Source organism: Aquila chrysaetos, chromosome 2 (genome assembly GCF_900496995.4).
Source record: "Aquila chrysaetos chrysaetos chromosome 2, bAquChr1.4, whole genome shotgun sequence".
In the NCBI taxonomy this organism is placed as follows: domain Eukaryota; kingdom Metazoa; phylum Chordata; class Aves; order Accipitriformes; family Accipitridae; genus Aquila; species Aquila chrysaetos.
This window is the reverse complement of record NC_044005.1, coordinates 72,182,019-72,202,225: the sequence shown is the minus strand read 5'-3', so window position 1 is coordinate 72,202,225 and position 20,207 is coordinate 72,182,019. Positions and strand designations below refer to the sequence as shown.

The window sequence follows — 20,207 nt, the reverse complement described above, 5'->3', positions numbered from 1 at the left end:
AATGGTTTGTGTTGGAAGGGACATTAAAGATCATCTAGTTCCAACCCCCCCTGCCATGGGCAGGGACACCTTCCACTAGACCAGGTTGCTCAAAGCCCCATCCAGCCTGGCCTTGAGCACTGCCAGGGAGGGGGCAGCCACAGCTTCTCTGGGCAACCTGTGCCAGTGTCTCATCATCGTGACAGTGAAGAATTTCTTCCTAATATCTAATCTAAATCTACCTGCTTTCAGTTTAAAACTATTAACCCTCATCCTGTCAATACACTGCCTGATAAAAAGTCCCTCCCCATCTTTCCTGCAGGCCCCCTTTAGGTACTGGAAGGCTGTGATAAGGTCTCCCCAGAGCCTTCTCTTCTCCAGGCTGAACTACCCCAAGTCTCTCAGCCTGTCTTCACAGGAGAGGTGCTCCAGCCCCCTGATCATCTTCATGGCCCTCCTCTGGAGACCCGCTCCAACAGGTCCATGTCCTTCTTATGCTGGGGGCCCCAGAGCTGAATGCAGTACTCCAGGTGGGGTCTTACGAGAGTGGGATAGAGGGGGAGAATCAACTCCCTTGACCTGCCAGCCACACTTCTTTGGATGCAGCCCAGGATACGGTTGGCTTTCTGGTCTGTGAGCGCACATTGCTGGCTCATATTCAGTTTTTCATCCACTAATACCCCCAAGTCCTTCTCCTCAGGGCTGCTCTCAATCCGCTCATTGCCCAGCCTGTATTTGTGCTTGGCATTGCCCCGACTCAGGTGAAGGACCTTGCACTTGGTCTTGTTGAACTTCATGAGGTTCACACAGGCTCACCTTTCAAGCCTGGCAAGGTCCCACTGGATGGTATCCCTTCCCTCTAATGTGTCGACCACACCACACATCTTGGTGTCATCAGCAAACATGCTGAGGGTGCACTCAATCCCACTGTCCGCGTCACCAACAAAGATGTTAAACAGTGCCAGTCCCAATACCAACCTCTGAGGAACGCCACTCGTCACTGCTCTCTACTTGGACATTGAGCTGTTGACTGCAACTCTTTGAGTGCGACCATCCAGCCAATTCCTGTTCTTCCTTCGTACTACTTCATACTACTTCATACTACTGTTCTTCCTTCGTACAGAGAAATACTCTCTATCCCTTCTTGCCACTTTAGTGGCCGGCACAGCCAGATTCCACATATTAAAGAATGAGTTGTTTTGTTGTTTTGGTTTTTTTTTTAAATCAACTGTTGCTGGTCACAAATACAGCAAAACACCAATCTTAATCACAAAAGAGAAAAGATGCAATCTTTTCCTAGGACTGTTTGCCATCCTGAGGGCCATGGTAAAAGGGAGTTACTTAGGGGGAAGAAAAAAAGAAAGTACCCCCATTGCATCTCTCAAACTCTTGTTAGGCCTTCTACATTCACCTTTTGAGTGCATTTTTCCCCCCTTTTTATTAGACTGCAGTGCCAGAACTCCTACCTCACACCTCTGGACTCCCTTGGCAATGTCATAAAAACAGATCCATCAGCCACCACCAGACCCAGTCCAAAAAACCGGTGACAAAAGAAATGTGCATATAACTGAAACTGGTTCCTTGGGCAACAAAAAAGAGCAAATAGTCGTGCAACATACTCCACATTTTTCAAAAACTCTTTTTGGAGTAAGATTATTTTTCCCATTCAGTTATGCTTCAAATCTGACACACTATACAGTAACATTTGTCAATGAATTTCATAATCCTTCTGACAGAATTTACCACTAAATTGCTGCTGTTGTTACAGCTGCAGGAAGACTAGGGGCCTTGATCCAAAACTCAGCACTAAAAAAGATGTGGGAACTCAATACTAGAAATGATGTGGGAACCTCAGCCACGCAGAGGAGCCAAAGGGGGAGAAGGAGGGCATGTGTTTACCTCCGTTTACACCTTTCCTGGAGAGCTAGAAGGACACTGCAGTCAGAGCAACAGGTCAAAGAGCCCAACGCTTCCAACTGGTGTGCGTTTGATCTGGGAATAAATACCTTGGCAAACCATTTACTTCAGTAGCAAATTAATGTTTCTGAAGCAAATATCCCTGGCTTCTCAAGTGCTGGATCCAACCTGTAATCAGCTGGGCAGACACATGCACCGCAGTTCTCAGCAAAGGAGGGATGTTGATCCCAGCGACTCGTGCCTCCAGCACTGGGGGAAGAGGCGAGCGATTCGGATGCCTGGGCAGTGGAGGCGGTTGTAGGGGAAATGTGATCGCATTCACCGAGGTTATTAACAGTTATGTTGTGACCACTGTATTTTTAGTGCAACCGTCCATTCTTTCTCGTGCATCAGTAATGTTCCCGTACAACCACATCTCGTTCTTGCCAGTAAAAACAACGCTGCCTAATCCTTCTGCCAGAGGTTGTAAAGTAGTAACAGGGGCCAGGCCCAAGCAGCTGGGGTAGTCTGAAGCGGGTGTGACGGCTCCATCAGCTTCATTCCTACTCTGTTTTAACTCCGGGGCCTCTGCGTAACTGGTAGCTTGCTCTGGGACTCAATTGTGGAACAAACCAAACCATCTCCTCCAAGAAGCAGCCAAAACACAGAGGAGAGGATGGCTCGTGCCAAGGTCCTCTTTCCCCAGAGTGGCAGTAAGGATGTGAGCCAGTCTATACCAGTGGAGATCTGGCAGGCATCCCCAAACCAGCTTGGACGTATCCTCTAAAAACCAGCCAGCCACATCAACCAGCATATCTGAGGACAGAGAGTAACTTAAACTGGCACCTGTGCAAAGTCTGACCTTTCTACTGATCTAGTGTGGGATGAAAGGATTTTGCTAGGGGAGGAGACGACCAGCCACTGTGTACGTGTATGATTAATGTAACGGTCCCCGACAGCGAATACAAGGGAACTCTGTTCCCTGTCTTCCAGCACTGAGAGTTAATAAGCAAAAGCATCTTGGTACATGTCCCTTCTCCTTCCCCGAAGCCCTCCTCATGGTTAGATGCCAGCAGGTAGCGTCATCCTAAACTGCGTGGCTATTAGCAAATTAAATGGCCTGTCCTTGGGCACTGAGGGCAGGAAAAGGCAGCGTGCAAGCTATTCTTGTACTCTCCGGAAGAAAGAGCATAGAAACTTTGCATTTCCTTCTTTTTAGCAATATGTAGAAGCAGAAAATTTCTTTCTCCTTGAGTTCCGTATAACAGGAATTTTGGGTAAAACATCATAGTCCAATGAAGCTGGGCAGCATATAGAGGCAGGTCCTTACCCCTGCAGCCTCCGGATTTACACTTCTAAGTAACTAGTTGAAAGATACTATGGTGGCCTCACAAGAAAATACTTTTTTGGCATTATTTACTCTGCTCCTGTGCAGTGGGCTTGGAGATGTCAGGCCTGTGCACACAGATCTTGCTTTTTAGCTTTTTGTTACACACTACGATGTAAGAAGTCAGATCCACGCACATTAGCTTGGTTTCTGCAGTGAATGCTGAAATGCATAAACAGACAAACTGCAGGCGTATCAGCTGTGTTTGCTTAAGGATGTTAAGCATAGCTCAGTTTCTAAAGACAGACGTCTCTCTTGTCCACCTTTTCTTCCATCTTCTTGTAGATGCTTGGCTAGTCTGGAAGGGCTTAAACTATGTGAAGGAAAAGAAAATAGAGGGACACAGGAATCAAGAATGATAGGAAATCTGAGGAGATCCTGCGTTTTCTAAGCTGTGTGCTTTTTTCAGCATGAGGTGCCTCATAATTCATTAAAAGTTATTGTCAAATATGTAAATAGGAAAAACAGTGGCTTATTCACTAAGTTTAAATCTATGGTAAAAAGCAGCTGTAAATAGATGAATTTATTTACTTGCTGACTAAATTTTGGTCAAATTCTGCTTGGAGTTACATCAGTGTAAATGTGGAGGGATTCCATCCATTTTCAGTGAGAGCAACTTTTCTCACTTCCAAAAGATCATTAGGTTCCTTCAACACTTATTCTTTATTTTGCCAAGATAAAGATTCAGATGTTTTGATTTTTTCAGTTCCATTTCTAAAATGCAGTTGTTCTATGTTCTGACAACATATGGCATGAATGTGTTCTTTTCTATTTAATACAGGAAAATTAGTCAAAAGTTCAGTCTTGCTTTAATGCTTTTCATTCCCTTGTAAATGCTTTAATTTTTTTTTGATTGCCTTCTGAGCAATGTCAAAAGCCAGGACCAAGGAAAAAAAAAGCCATTCCACTGAAGTGTCTTCCTACTGAAGTGCTGGCATGCCCAGTAAAGCAAAAATTTAGGAAAGGAGCATTTTCAATGTTCACTTTGTTGGACAACGGGCCTGCCTTGGTAGAGGTTTCAACAATGAAATTATTGTACATATATTTGCTTTAATGCCTCTGTTGTTATCATGTTTTTTTAACGGTGGTGTTGGTTGTTGCCAGATGTTCTGCTCAACAATGCTTCAGCACACATGGGAATGCTTGTGATGGCCAATCAAGTGGGCTGGCAAAATAGAAACAGATGGCCATGGATGTGTGCTCTAACACATCTTTAATGAAATGGAGCCCTTGCGTGGATGATTACATTGGGCTAATCACCGTTTGCCTATCCTAACGTCCCTGCATCTCCGGTTATATACCACCTAGTGACCTAGTTTTGAATTACAACTTGTTTATTCACGTCTTCTAGTTTTGGCCGCATTGGATTGTAGCAAAAGATGGTCCAATGCAGCGAAAACTGCATGAAAACTGCTGGGTTAAAAAAAGCAGATGTAAAAACTACAGCCTGGCTTGAAAAGTGCACAAAATGGAGTAGAAACGTGCTAATGATTTATTTTCTGTCTTTTACCTTTCAGTGGTTTTTATTAAATAACATAGGGGCCGTGTATCATTGAGCTGCAGTTCAGATCTGAATCCAAAGCCACTCGTGGTCCATTATTACAGTGAGAGTCAAACTTTAATAGATGCTCTGTGAGAGCAGAGATGTGTGCCAAACCGAATCCTAGCTGTACAGCTTCCCTTGGTTTTCCTGGGGCTCTTTAGCTAAACAGTAACTGTTTTCAGATGCAATCAGATGGGCTCAGGAGGGCAGACATCTTGCAAGAAAAGCTGGTAAGTTGGTGCCTTCTGCAAGATAATTGCATGATCTTTCAGTGCTTTCCTGATTTGGCATTGAACTCCAAATTAATTGCTAAATTCAGGAGATTCTAGGGTGAACAACTTTTGTCTCAGCTATAGGGAGGCTGTGAATGTATGCTTAAATATAAAATAATTTTACCACCTCTAATGTTTAACCCCCCCCCCCCCCCCCTCCAATCAAATACCCCAAACCATTTGATTAAGACAAATTATGGTGCTGGAAAGGGATAATAACTAAGAAACTCTTGCATATGCATCCAAAATAGGGATTCATGTTTTCAGGCTTACCCTTGCAGCCACAAGAGCTAGAAACTTTGCTTTTTTAGAAAGCTAGTTGAGATTTGAATAATGAAGGGCTCCACAGACACCCTTAGGAGGCTCACAGTAACATGGTGATTGCTGGCATTTCTGTACCCAGTAAGGTACAGAATTCTGCTGAGTCCAGAATACCTGGTGAGGAAGGGGAAATAAGGCGGGGGGGAATCTTTACGGTTTTTCCTCCATTGCTTCTGCATGTTGCAGAGGACCTTCAGAAACATGGACGCTGTTGGTTTTGCCTTTGTCAAGGCAACAAAGTATTGCAGCATTGCATCCAAAAGGTTAAATTCAGGCAGGATTTCCAAAATATTGTTAAAATGAGGGTTGGGGAAAGGACGGGAAGGCTTATCTGCCATTTAAGATAGACCTACACACAGCTGGGGGAGTGCAGTGGGGGAAGCTGAGCAGGCAGGGCTTGGGGGACACCATGCAGCACGTCCAGGTCCCCACGCTATGACCACCAAGAACCCCGTTCCCTCCCACCCTGGTGCCACCGTACCAAGGCACAGCTCTTAATGCTCTTGCATTGCACTTAATGCAGCCCTAATTGCCACAGCTCAGCATCTTCATCCCTCAATGTACCCATCGGGAGGCGCCAGCCATTCCCTGTTCATCCTCAAATTATTAATGGATACTTTTTCTCTCCTGCTTACTGCATTATGGAGATTTTTTTCACACACTCAGTGGCAAGTTGTATTCAAGGGACCCATATGTTATTTTAAACTCTTTCCAGATTTCTTTTTTTTTTTTTTTTTTTTTTTTGCATATCTTAGAAAGAAGCAGGGGGACCTTTAAACCCCACAGAGACTTTTTTTTTCAGATTATGCCTGTTATAAGCTTGTTTTAGGCCAGATGTAGATGGACAGTATTCTTTTAAAGCATATCCTCAAACCCTCTTTGCACTTTTCAAGTAAAAATGGCTCGTGTGTTTTTGGAAGAGTGCAAACAATGGAATGTCAAATTTCAGTTACTGCTCTTAATATATTTAACCATTCAGCATACTGTAATTGGCTCAATCAAAAGTTATTTCCCTAAGTAATACAAACAAGACCCAAAGGATGATGAAATAATTCTGAAATGTCAATCTTTCAAGATTCAGATATGTTCTAATAACATTACAGAAATTCCAAAGGTCTCAATTTGGAAGTAACAATAATAGCACCAAGTATAGACAAATTTTTAAGGCAAGAACTAATGAAGCTATTTGTTCTCTTAACTTCCATTTTGGAATAAATCTTCCAAATTTCAAGCTAACATAATTTCAAAATATTGTTATATCTAACCTTACAAGGAGGAAATGCAGTCACTAGTTCCACATTTACATAATTGTATTTATACCCTGGCTTTTCACACTTAAGAACATGACAAAATCTGCTCTAATGCTCCTCTGAGTTCCTTGATGTTCTCTTCTGCTGAAACAAAGGTGTGGGTTTTTTCCTTTCCTACAAATATCACTACACTAGGTAATTTGGCCTAGACCTATTCATTAGACTTTTAAACCACAAATATACTGAATCAATACAAGAATATTACCATCCATGGGTGATGATAATGCCCTATTCCATGTAGCTGCCAAGGATAATATTTTTTTTACCTTTGCTATTTTAACACCTCCTAAAATAAATTAAATGATTGCACAGCCTTTTCATAAGCATCTTGGAAGCAGCGGTGCAGTGCCTTGGCAGGGCTTGAGTCTGGTAGGTGGTGGATGAGTGGACTTTCTATGCTTTGTGCTCAGCAGGATGCTGGGTAGATTTAAATTTACTTCTGAAAATATATAAATACCACTCAACAGAACAAAGAGATAACAGAAATCACAGTAAATTCAAAGGATTTGATTCTTTATACTTCCAGATTGTCACACTGCTACAAACAGCAGAAATCAAATTCACCCCTCAACTGCACTTTTGCGTTCAGAGCCAAGACTGGAATCTGGGTCAATACACTTCTAAAACACTACCCCCAACCCATCCAAGTATTTTCTTTCCAGTCCTTATACTCTTCTCTATTTACATGTTCAAAATGTGACTGCTAGGAATACTTTCTTTCTTCTTACTTCGTTGAATGTGGAGGGGAAAAAAAAACCATAAGAAATAAAATCAGGAATGCCCCATCCTCCTATTTCCCAGGGCTACTTTACCTTTCTTCTGGATCTTGTTCTAGTCTGGAGTCTGATAGCACAGAATTTTAATCTTCAGATGTTAGTTGAGAGACCTACGGGACGGGGGCACAGGCTTGACCACAATGAATTTGTGATGGGTGACAAATTACTGCTCAGGCTCAGCCAACAAATGGTAATCTGTTACACTGACATAGCCTGATCAAGCCAGCTCATATGCCTATTCGTATAGACTAACGGAATCAGGAATGAAGAATACCACGTTCTTTATGGGCCGTGGGATGTGCACCTTCTGAAGAGACAGTGTTAGATGGAAACAAAACTCTTTTGCTATTCTCCCAGGAAAAGAAGTTTGCTAATTTAATAAAAATTCTTGTTTGGTGCAGATTGTTGGCTTTGTTTGCTGTCACAATGCATTGCTGACATGCGGTGCTGTTGCGCTGAAGTAGTTGCACTACTGTGAGACTACAAGTACAACATGTATAAGTGGGACTGGATTCCTCACTATGGGGAATAAAAAGAGATCTAGAAAGACAAAGCAACAAGGCATTAGCACAATGAAGGTATATTCACAGCTTAATTATCTATCAACAGCGAGTGCTCTTATAATGGGGCTGAAAAGCTGTTGCTCGAAACTTGTGTAAAACTGGGACGCAGGTTATGGGAAGAGGAAAATACCTCACATAGTGGCTGAAACATCAGTGTAGAATGAGAATATCAGTGCCTAGCTCAATACTTTCTCTGGGTAGCCTGTAGCTCACCGGTGCTGATGCTTGAGCAGCTGCAGCTGTGTCAGAGGCTCCATGCTGGATTCTGAGGCATGTCTGGTGTTGACCTGGTCACATTGGCCCTCCTAGCCGTGGCCTTTACCTTCCGTTACTATAAAATGCAATTGGCCTAAAGGCTACATGTCCCGCTTCAAACACATGGGGCTTCAGTTAACTTCTCAGCACATCTAGCAAATAAGCAGACTTCCAAAGTCACGCCTCACACAGGCTAATCAGAAAATTATTTGGTGTTTGTAATGGTTTATTGCTCCAAAACTGAACTTCAGTATTGTATGTGGACAACTGTCTAAGTGACTGCTGGACTCTCGATATTCTTGACCACCACAGTTGCCATGCTCCTCACAGACAAGGTGTCACTGTCCAGACTGTGAGCAGGATGGTATTTAAGCTTCATCATTTGATTCAGTGTGGTACAGAATACAGAATAACCTGTGGTCTTTGTATACTATTTGTACCTAAAAACCAGTAAGTATTTTAGGTGATGCCATTCAAAGATGGAAAGAACTGATACATGTTCTCCATGGCTATGCTATTAACCAAACCAAGAGTGAGAGCACTGGCCACCTCCAGGGTCTCAGACCCTGGAGCAATTTGGCCGCGGTGAAGGATGAGCTCTAAATTCCTTGTCTATGTAAACCGTTAGAAACTGGAGGTCCTAGGGGCATGCAGCCTTAGCCAAGCTTCTCAGACACGGGCTGTTGAGTGGCACAACACGTTTGCACATAGTTCAGGCTAGTACTGCTTGTATCGTTGCTATAAATTGCAACTTTCATTATTGTTATGCATTATTTGTGCTACCAAAACACCTAGCAGTTCTTGTGATGGATCGGGGCCCTGATGCACTTGGCAGAGCAAATTCTCTGCCAATAGCTAATGGGTGCAGAAGAAAACTCATTTGGAAGAGTTAAATGAATTACTTTAAAACTCTGTTATGGTTACCTTCCTTATAACACCACCACCTCATAACAACACCTTAGATGCCTGGGATAGTGTTATGATGAGAGCAAGCTAAAGTATATTTACAACAAGAATAGGTCAATGGTCCAGAGGGTAGTTTCCTATTATGGGAGGGATAAAATAACTAAAATCAATAAATCTCCAGATCATAAATGTAGCTACAGTCTGGGCAAGGTTGAGAAAATTATTAGCAGAGCCTCATGATGTCTGGATATTGTAGCTTGTAAATTTATACATACATATGTGTGTGGTTATGTACACGCTTGCTATTCATCCCCCACAGAATTCATTGAAATGCTAAGAGGAATGTGCATTTGGTGCTCCTTTCAGTTCCGCTTAAAGAAAAAAAAAAAAAAAAGGAGAAAAGAAAAAAAGTAAAATAAAAGAAAAAAAGAAAAAATAAGGAAAAAGTAAAAAAGAAAAAGAAAAAAGGAAAAAGGGAAAAGAAAAAAGGAAAAAAGACAAAGTAAAGAAGAAAAAGAAAAGTAAGAAAGGAAAAAGGGAAAATGAAAAAAGAAGAAAAGGAAAAAGGAAAAAGAAAGAAGAAAAAGAAAGAAAAAGAAGAAAAAGAAAAGGAAAAAAGTAAAAAAGAGGAAAAGGAAAAAGGAAAGAGAAAAGAGAGGCAAGGGGAAGAGAAAAACAATAATTCCAAGAGAATGCATACAGCTTTACTGCTTTTGCCTTTCAACTCATGGTGAAATTTTTCATGTAACTGACTGTGCAGAGGCATGACAAAATGGCTGCATGTACTAGCCAGAGGTCTGCATGCTTTGAGGTCCATGAACTGTTGTGTATTGTTTAAAATGTGTATTAACTCTCCTCAACCATTTCCTTCACTTGCACCTTTACTGTGAGCTATCACCTCCTTTCATAATTTCCTAAATTTTATTAAAACAAAAGGGCTTCATCTCTTCAAATGTCAGATATCTAAAGGTCTGTTGTTCAAGTTTAATGTATTCATTTAGCTTCCCTTTGTGAGAGAAGAGACGGCTCCAAGGCATGTTTGGTTTCAAGGGTCTAAGACCGTTTTGTCCCTAGACATGTCTGTTTTTTCCCATAATGATTACAGAAGCAGCGTTAGACTTAGTTATTAGTCTCCTTTGATATTAGATAGGATAAATCTCACCTACGGAGCCTAAATTGTTTCCTGTTTTGACATAACCATAATGAATAAGATTGTCAAACTCCAATAAATATGTAAAACATAACTGAAATGCTGTGTTCATGTTTTAGTTAACATTAATAGCTAGGTGGTTTCTGTCGTAGAATCATAGAATCATTTAGGCTGGAAAAGACCTTTAAGATCATCAAGTCCAACCGTTAACCTAGCACTGCCAAGTCCACCACTAAACCGTGTCCCTAAGCACCACATCTACACGTCTTTTAAATACCTCCAGGGATGGTGACTCCACCACTTCCCTGGGCAGCCTGTTCCAATGCTTGGCAAACCTTTCGGTGAAGAATTTTTCCTAATATCCAATCTAAACCTCCCCTGCCGCAACTTGAGGCCGTTTCCTCTTGTCCAATCGCTTGTTACTTGGGAGAAGAGACTGACACCCACTGTCCAGCTGCTACTCAGTGATATGGTGTAAGAGTGCAATGGGGAAAAAACCTAATACTCTCAGATGATAGAACATTTTAAAAATATGAGGTGTGTGAGCTGTGTTTTCCACAGGCTGTTTGATGTATTTTTCTAGAGATGAGCTCAATCTCAGTCTTGACTGAATCCAAATACTCACTAATTTGAGAAAAGTATGAGCCTTGTATTCAGATGTGAGCTTTGCCCCCCAGGCAGCTCCAAGACTGAACTGATTAGGCTTTCAAAAGACATGACTGCTTTGGAAAGCTTTAAAAAAATAAAGGAAAAACTCTGGAGAAAGTCATGACGCTCTGATGTAGCTGGTGATTCCAAGGCCATAGTCACCCATGTTTTTATTGATTTTGCTTTTGCTAACCCCATTATTCTGTTCCTTTCTGGTTTAGATTAAAAAGTTGTTCTACGAGAGCAGAAATAACGAAGCCTGGTTTCCTATATATTGTATCTAACACGCCCACATACTCTTTCTGCAGTAGTAACAGCTACCCTCATCTCTTTATTCCTCTCGCTGGTGTCCACTGCTATATTTTCAGCAGTCCCCTATAACCCAGAGGTGTCCCCCTGTAACTCTGTTAAATCCTCCCCACATGCCCGTGCCCCTACCCTGGTCGTGCTTCCAGTTCTTGCCCCTGTCCCCGTCGACAGCTCCTCCTTGTGTACCCAGCACCCGCAGGACAATCTCCCTGCCTCACCCCCAACCCGTCCCATGCCCTAGGGTACGGAACAACAGTCATGTCTTTTCTTTTACCCGTTTGCCAGTGCAAACCAGCCCTTGTATGCAAAAGTTACTGGGAGAGTGATGAACAGGCAGATGGAGAAGCTCCACCAGCAGAAATATCTGCAGTCCTGTATTGCTTGTGGTGGATATTGCTCTTCAAAACACCACCACGGTACAGTAAAAAAACAACCGAGAGAAGAAGATACTGGGGTCAGTATTTCATAAGCCTGAAATATGCTCTCCTGTTTGCAGGATATTATTTGTTATAAAAAAAACATTTAAAAGATCAATGATTTTTAAAAAGTCTTTAGGTATTTGTCCTAACAAACTGTTAGCAGTTATAAATAAGGAATGTGTTAAAACTCTTGCCAATTATCCCAACCAATGTAAAACTGTGTATGAGCCTGGAGAGGCAAGAATTTCTCTAGCTGAGGCATTTTAAAAGAACTTAGTTTAACAAGGGGTGTAGAAGAAAGCATGGAAAAGGAGCCAGAAAACTTATGAGTAAATGAAATACCTCTATGTTCAGAGCCTAAGTTGGTGTTTTTAGGAGCTGTCAGAAGATTTATTAAGTCTTTTAACTTTACTACATGCAACAGAGAAATTTAAAAAATATAGACCAAATCAGAGGCTGTAGGGGACTCAGGAAAAGCAGCGGGCTGCAGAAATTGCATGGCGCTGATCAGTCAGGTCTCAGACAGTCAAGGATTACCTTGGGACAGCTGCGGGACTTCTCAGAATGGCCGTAATAAGTTCATATAAATGATTGCATTGTAGAAACCTGGGTCCTGTCCATCCCTATCTGTTAGGGCTGCAGTGGAGTCAGCAAAGAGGATGGGTCAGGTCCCAGGGAGTGGGGAACAGGAAATAATAATAGGCTGTGACCTTGTTAAGATACCTCGGTGGCCAAACACTTCCAGTAAGTGAGGAGCTACCCTGCTGGAAAAAAACGACTTCTCATGTCACTGGGGTACGAACCATGTGTGACACTCCTGTCCCAGGAAGAACCTTGCCAGGGCCCCGTGTGCACAAGAAATTGAAAGTGTTTTCCATTTTGAAGAAACATTGGGAGGGTTTGAAAAGTCACCAAAACCACTAGGAAAGCCAAAGGATGCAAATGGCAGGAGACTCAGAAACAAGGAGGATGGGGCAAAAAAAAAAAAAGTGAATGATAAAGCAATGTAGCAGAATAAAAAGAAGGCGCTATAGAAAGTACAGAAGGGAAATGTATTTAAAACCATTTGACATTGATTCAAAAGGACCATGAAAGCTCAGTGGGCTAGCAATGGCATCTATAATGGGTGAAAATACAAAAAGGAATAAGGAGAAGCTTATTGGAAATTGAAAAGAAAATGAAAGAATTCTGGCTGAAAACTGCAGAATAAGGGGCATATCCTCATGAATCAATAGCCCAGGGGAAAAAAACAATTACAGTTTCTTGGCTTTGCCAGGAAAATCAAACAACTATCCTGAAGAGTGCAAGACACTTCCCACAGATCCATATTTAAGTAGGAGTGGCAGATAAAATAAAATTAAAAAAAAAAAAAAGAAAAAAAAATGCCCAGCTCAGAGAGAAGTACTGCTTGGAACAGAAAATGAAAACCACCAAAATTAAACATATTTGTCCTTTCACATAGACTGCAAACTCAGTGGAGATGGGAAGAAAATTACGCAGATGGCCAACTAGTGAACATGGAGCTGGCCAAGAAAAAGTTACGTTAGCCTTTTGAACGAATTTATAATAAATGTTAAAAGTTGCTAAGTTTTTGTTTCACCACAGATGGGTAGTCTTATTTACCTACGTAAGTCAACAGACAAAAGGGAATATTTTCCATGAAATAACATGGCGTCAGACAAGCAGAAGATGTTTGTGCAGGTAATAGCAGTCTCACATTCAAATATTTCCTGGTTGTGGCTGTTTGTGTATTATTTCTTCTGTGAGAGTCCGCCGTGGTGTTTGGCTGCCTGGCAGGAGGTCTGTGCCCCAGCAATGTGCTGGCCTGTGGGGTGAGAGGATAGGGCAGCTCTCTGGGGACACAGAGAAACTGGCATCATGCTTTGAGGGGAGATATGGACGGTGCCATCCTGTGGGACACATGCTGACACGCCGGGGCAATGCTGGGTACGTGCTTCTGGGAGGACGGTGACATCCAACTGCCTTGGTGCTGCCTTAGGAGAGGCTGAAACCTCCTCCCAGTATGCTCAGTTGGTTGCAGAAATATTGTTCCAGATGAGCATGAGAGCCAAGATGCTGCGGGTGGTCTTCAGCTGGTCTCCAAGACCATGGCTGTAGGTCCCCTGGGAGGTCACTGTGGGCGCAGACGTTAAAACTCTTTCCTGCAAGCCAGAGTCTACTTCCAGTGCAGCAGCACAGCCCATGAGGCTGCTAGCCTGGCAATTCTTGGGAGAAGCCAGTAATTATCCCCCTATTAAATTATCCCCTAATGTATTAAACTTAATCCTTTTATTAGTAAGTAATGTTAAATACCCAAGGAAGCAGCTGGCATTCAGTCTATTCTGTGGGTTGTAGCAATTTTGTACGGATGTGAACTAGGAACTTTACTGAGCTCTTCCCCTCTACTGCCATTTATGAACATGTCCTGGGCAGAAAGAGGCTCAAAAGAGAGACCTTGCTGGTTTTGGAGAGAAGCTACATTATGTTGAGATTGACCAGACTGTCTTACCTCAGCATGGCTGAAACTGTCCCCAGACTTCTCCCTTTCAGCCCCCTCCTTCTCCTTTTTTGTGCACTCAAAATGGTAGCTGTGCACTGCTTTTTACACTACCTGCTTTCACAGTAGTATCTCATAGTAAACTTGAGAGTACATTAGTGGAGTAATGTGACAAGCAGGCACCATCCAATTGTGTTCACTTCACAGCTAGATCAACGCCCTAGTTGGGAGTGTAGGGTTTCCTTAATGTGCTATTTTTCACAGGCAACGTGCTATAAAATGCCATAAAATGAAATGCTGCAGAGTATGCTCTATCCTGGCATTCCAGAAGGTAGATCTCACTTTCTCAGTAAACTCTTCTGGGAAGAGTTATGTAGAAAAAGCTTGTATAATCATGCAACTACATCAAGGCATAACAGAGTCAAAAGAACACTTTGCTTGTGAGCCTACAGAACGATGCTTGTTGCAAAACTGTTTTACAGAAGACTTTGCTTGTCTGCCTGAGTGATAAAATGGAGTTCAGGCTACAGAAAATACTTGATGAAAATTCTAACAAGATGATGGAGGCAACTTTTGGCTTTCTTCGAGAGAGACTTAAGCCCTTCCAGACCTTGACCCTTCATGGCCAGCAATACTGACAAACAACATTACTGCTTCTCTTCCTGGGCTTTGCTTGCCTTTGCAAACTCAAGTACTTTCCGTGTCTCTTTGTGTGGAACTACTATCCATCTGCCAATGTTAAATGCCTTGCTAGTCACCCACTCTCAAAGCTGTCTAAAAATCCTGTCCACCAAAGAACGACTGCAACTTACAGTGGGACGGCAAGTCCAGCCTGACCAAAACCCCATCTGTTACCTCCAAGGTCTCCCAGGTACCAGAAGGAGGCTTAAAGCCTGTCATCTCAAAGTGCAAAAAGAAAATGCTCTTTCCTTGATGCCGTGGGAAGTGAACAATAGCCACTTGTTGCTTTTCTTGAAGTCCAGAGTACAAACTGGAATAGAGACGGCTGTCACATCTTTACTGGATCCTGGCAAATCTGACAGAGAAGCTGAGAAAGTCCACTCGTTATTGCAGTAACGGTCAGGCAGAAATCCAGTGAGAAACAGCCAGTGCACGTATGCAGAGCCAACGCAAGGCAGTATGGGCATGGCGGGGTTTCATGCCTTCCTTGCAGCAGGGTGTAGAAGTAGGAGTGGAGATGGAAGAATAAACTAGGGACGAGGGAGAGAAGAGTCGCCAAAATCCCCTTCTCCCGAGAGGGGTGGCAGTAGGGATGGTGGCCCTGTGGCAGTGGCTGTCACCATACAGTCCATGCCCTGGCAGACTTGGCTTCCCAAGGATCTGACACAGGTGGATTAGTAGCAGGATTAGGGATATTTTGCCGCCTCCAGCTATCTCTTCCTCCTGCAAGTGTTTGTGTGTTAGCACTCTTGAGAAAAGATGTGCTCTTGAAAATGCCTGATAATGCACCTGTTGCTGTACCCTTTGTTTTGGACTCTCAGCTGTTCATTGGTCCTGGGTCAAATATTTGCATTGTTTCATATTTACATGCAGTGAAGGCATTTTTGGTGGCTGTCTACACATTTTTTACTAGGAAGTCTGTTTTTACTCCAAGATTATTACAGTATGGTTAACAAAATCTGAGAAAAGCAAGTATTACAATATAAAAATAATTTTCCAGACAGGAGAGTGCAGTTACCGTTCTTAAAAATCTGTGTAAGATGCAGCAAGCTTTAAATATATATGAAACATAAGTTTCATAATATATACCCTGAAATCCTTATGTAATATTTTTGACATTTCCATGGAATAGTGCATATACTGTAAAGAAAATATTGGAACCCCACCTCTGTTTAAAATCCCAAGCAACAACACATATGACTACAGCTAACTCTCCTTTATTAGGAGTGATAGGGGGCCAGATAACCCATTATACCCTATTAATGTTGGAAAGAGTCGTTCAGAGCTACCCATATGGTGCCAGTTTTAGCTTGAGACAATTACCTTGCCTGAAGAAAAGATGTTTTTTGCAGGGGATGTCAGGTCTGCCTGTGGGTGTGATACACGTGCATCTCCTGCAGGACTGCCTTACCATGGTCCTCTCTCAAATTTTATCCCACTCAGCAAGAACTGTGCTCATGTAAAAGGGCTAGAGAAAGTTCAACAGAAGACAGTCAAAATGTGGAAGAAAACAAAATCAGGCATTATTTGTCAGAATTATTGATGATATCCATGGCATACTGTTGATGAGTTATTATAAATTATTGTTTTACTGGTTTTGTTATAAGACCCAGAGGCCTCAGTCAGAACCAGAGCACTACCGTCCATAAGTATACATAAATGTATGTATACACATACATCATATCCACAAATACAAATACAGAAAAGCATGAAGTCTATTCTTTTGAGAAAGTAAAACATTGTTAAAGCTTTCAACTCTTCCACTTGGCTTTATACAAGTGTGTTTTTATAATAATCAAGGCAAAGAAGAGTCTTTGAGGGAGAGAGAGGACAGGAGAAAGAAAAAGAAATCAGTAACCATCACTTACAGATCACAGGGCCTGGAGAAGTAAGCATGAAAAATTACTGGATTGACTCTTGAGGTACTTAAAACCAACAAATACTGAACCTTTTAGAGCAATTTAACTACCCAGATCATTATTTAGTAAAAAATATAGCCAAAGCATGCATAATCAAAGAGTTCTCTAAATTGCATGGAGACAGCTTTATGGTATTTGGCTTATACATCAGAGCACTGGCCTGTCGCCTATAGATGCATTTGAGACATTTGGCAAAATAAATAACAAATAATAAATACTCAAGCATTTGATGTAGGGTTTTATAAAACCTTGCCTCAAAATTAGTTCAGAATTGCCTGGGATAGGAGAGACAGCTTTCAAAATATTCATGAAAGAATTCAAAAATATTTACAGTGCTTTGCTTTAAAACAACATCATCTGGAAAGGGAGAAACCTGGAAAGTGTTAATACTACACAGGGCTGGACGCAGCCGTGGTGTGGGTAAGGGGGTTGCCAGGAACATGGCCAGTCCCAAGACCCCTGGCATGGGTGCTGTGCTAGGTAGTGCTAAAGGAGAAGCTGAAAAGGAGGTGGGGAGGGCTGCCTTAGCTCCTAAGATAGACACATGCTGGCTGAAAAAAACTTGAGAATGAGCTAATTAAAACAGCACTTTCAGCAGAGTCAGACAGCAAAGCCAGCTCATGTGAAAGCCAGCCTCGTATTTTATATACCCAGAGATCTCGTACTCTCCTTGGAACTGCACCCTGATCTGTTGTGTGCATTTCTAGGTCTTCTGTCAAACGAAATGTGCTGCGTGTTGAAGGGCATCAGAGGAAAGCAGAGAGAGTGATTGAGGTAAGATTGAGACTTGTTGGTACCTCACCCGTGCTTACACCTGAATTACGGGATCGGACAAGGTGGTTTGGAAGATGTGACAATATAGTAAGAGAACTGGGGGTACACCGCAGGGCTGCAGGTAGGACAAGGGGCCAAAACTTGACTGTGAAACCTTGAGGTAGAAAATAAAGGCAGTTTCCCAGCTCTGAAGTCTATAAATGTATGAGGCAGTCTGAAAAAAAAAAAAGATGGAGCTCCTGCTTGGAGAGTACTTGAACAAGAGAGGACAGTGAGCAAAATAATTTGCTGGAGACACTCCATACTGCTGCAGTGTCCCGACAGATCTCTCATATTCTTGTCTCTTATTTCTGTGTGCGAAGAACAGCAACCTTGGTAATTAGGCACTCATTTGAAAGGAAAAGCAAAATATTTGTCACATCCTTCAAAGGCTGTTGGAGATGACAGCTTGGGCACGTTCAGTTTCAACATTTCGACGATGCTGATGTGCATCTGGAAAGGGCCAAAGAAGGCGCTGGTGTAAATTATGAGGCCAGTACATCCATTTTATACTGGTAAGGGCATGCATGTATGCGCGCGTGGGGAGATGGGGGAGGCGGATGTTCTGGCTTGTGTAAATTTGGCTGCATGCCTCACGCTCACACATGCAGATCATCGCAGACTGATGCATAAATCCTCCTCCAGCTTATTTATAAATGTTTCCACTGAAGCACATTTTTTTTAAAAAATTGAAATTACAATCGTTTTCTATCTTTTCCAACTTCAGTCTTTTTTTGGAGGGGTGGGGGGGTGTGAAGACTCTTTGGCTGAAAATAGAAAAGGGGAGAAGACAGAGAAAATAGTGAAGATGTAGCATGTCCAAGGCTTAGCTGGTCTGTGAGAACGTACATTCCCTACCAGACAGAAGGCTTCAGAGGCAAGGAGAGCGCTGATTCGAAGGATCTTTCCTTCGCAAGCCTTTAACAGCACCTCCCGCTGCTGTGGAGGGGATGGGAGTGGGGCAGGAGCAAAGGAGCGGGAGCTGCCTCCCTCCCTGGTCCCGGCAGCATATTTTGCTGCTACCTGCCCCAGATCAGTTCCCGGGCAAGGTTTTCCCCCGAAGAGCCCCGACAAAGCACCGCGATGTCAGGATGATGTTGCCTTCAGGAAGGAGCGGTGCTCCCTCTCCTACGCCCGTGCTCGAGGCTGAGCTCTAAAAGAGGGTCAGGGAGCTTCTGCTGCCCCTCGAACGCGAGGAGCCCTCCGGCCATCCCAGCCCTCCGCTTCAGCTCGGGGAAGTGAGGGGTTTGGCTGTGCTCGAAGGTGGCCCGGGGACCTCGGCGTTTAGCACCGTCTCTAGCCCCGTTTCGCCGTTGGAGCGAGGAATGCAGGAGCGGTTTCTTCTGGGAGCCTTGGCGCAGAGAGCCCAGGCTCGCAGCCTGCCCTGTGCCGAAAATCGAGGGGCTACACGTTACGTGCAGGTTATTAAAGATTCTGCTTACTTTACAATGGTCTGTTAACAGCTCTAATGTCTTTAACATGTGCAGTCCATTGACTTTTAAGTAACATTTTATTGAAGTAACTGCCGTGGTTATTAGGCAGTAAGATTTACGCTTCATTTTCAGTCCTGAATCTGGAAATCTGGAAAGAAAAGAAAAAAAAGGGAGGAGGAGAAGCAGAAGGATGACATCTACCAAGAGACAGGGAAGGTGCTGCTTGGAGCAGCATTCACCGTGCACCCGTGAGACACCGTCCCTGTGTTTGCCAGGAAATTATTCCCCCAAACCCGGGGATGCTGAACAAACTACTAACAGAAGAGACACGCAGAGCACCCTCCTCCTTGGTGGAAATTCAGTATAAGTTGCTTTCTTTCCCCCCCTCAGTACGAAATAATATTTGCAGATGTGAACTGAGGGAGAGGTTTGTGGCACATTTACATTGCAATGCGGTTTGCATTAAGGAACTGGCACTTGACTTTTGCTCATTGAAGAATTAATGTAAATCTTAAACCTTCATAATCCATTGGCACAGGCGGCAAATGGGGTATTTGAATGCAATGCTGCGTGTTTCTACTGGCTGGGTGTTTTAAAGTCTCACATCTTGCATAAATCTCTTTTTAATGTGAAATGAAACGTTTAAAATACCTTGTTAAGCAATGATGGTCAAAGATTTTTTTCTATCTGGAATTTTATGAGGTGCATTTTTTCATTCCCTAAACTGCTTCTTTTAGTCTTGTCGTTTTTCTGAGCCACCACTTAGAGCTGGCTGGTGCGCCCAAGAGCTGCGACTGCTCTCGCACAACTTTGTAAAACCAGAGATAAGACATTTTTGTACATTTATGGTAAAACAGAGATTACAGCCTACTGGCTGGTCTTGGCCTGCATTAGTTCCTTTGTTTTCAGAGATGTAATCTCTTCTTTTTCATCCCATCACCCATGTCTGAACTGATGGAAGATGATTGTCTGTCATACTCCAGGCTTAAGTTACTAGCCTTTCAGCTGCACAGAGGCCTTGAGAAATGCACTAATATATTCACAACAGGAGGAAACTGCCAACAGAAACAGATCCTGAACTGGTTCCCAAACAGGATGACAAAAAAAGTCCACTCGGACCACACACAATC

At 42.8% G+C, this 20,207-nt stretch overlaps 1 long non-coding RNA gene across 1 annotated transcript; it reads left to right on the top strand.

Annotated features, from left to right (window-relative positions):
- Window positions 1–504: 504 nt before the first annotated feature.
- LOC121232657 lies at window positions 505–14,670 on the top strand. The gene is made up of 3 exons (XR_005931517.1): window positions 505–608; window positions 7,047–7,053; window positions 14,660–14,670. It is a non-coding gene; the product is annotated as an uncharacterized LOC121232657 (long non-coding RNA).
- Window positions 14,671–20,207: the final 5,537 nt, after the last annotated feature.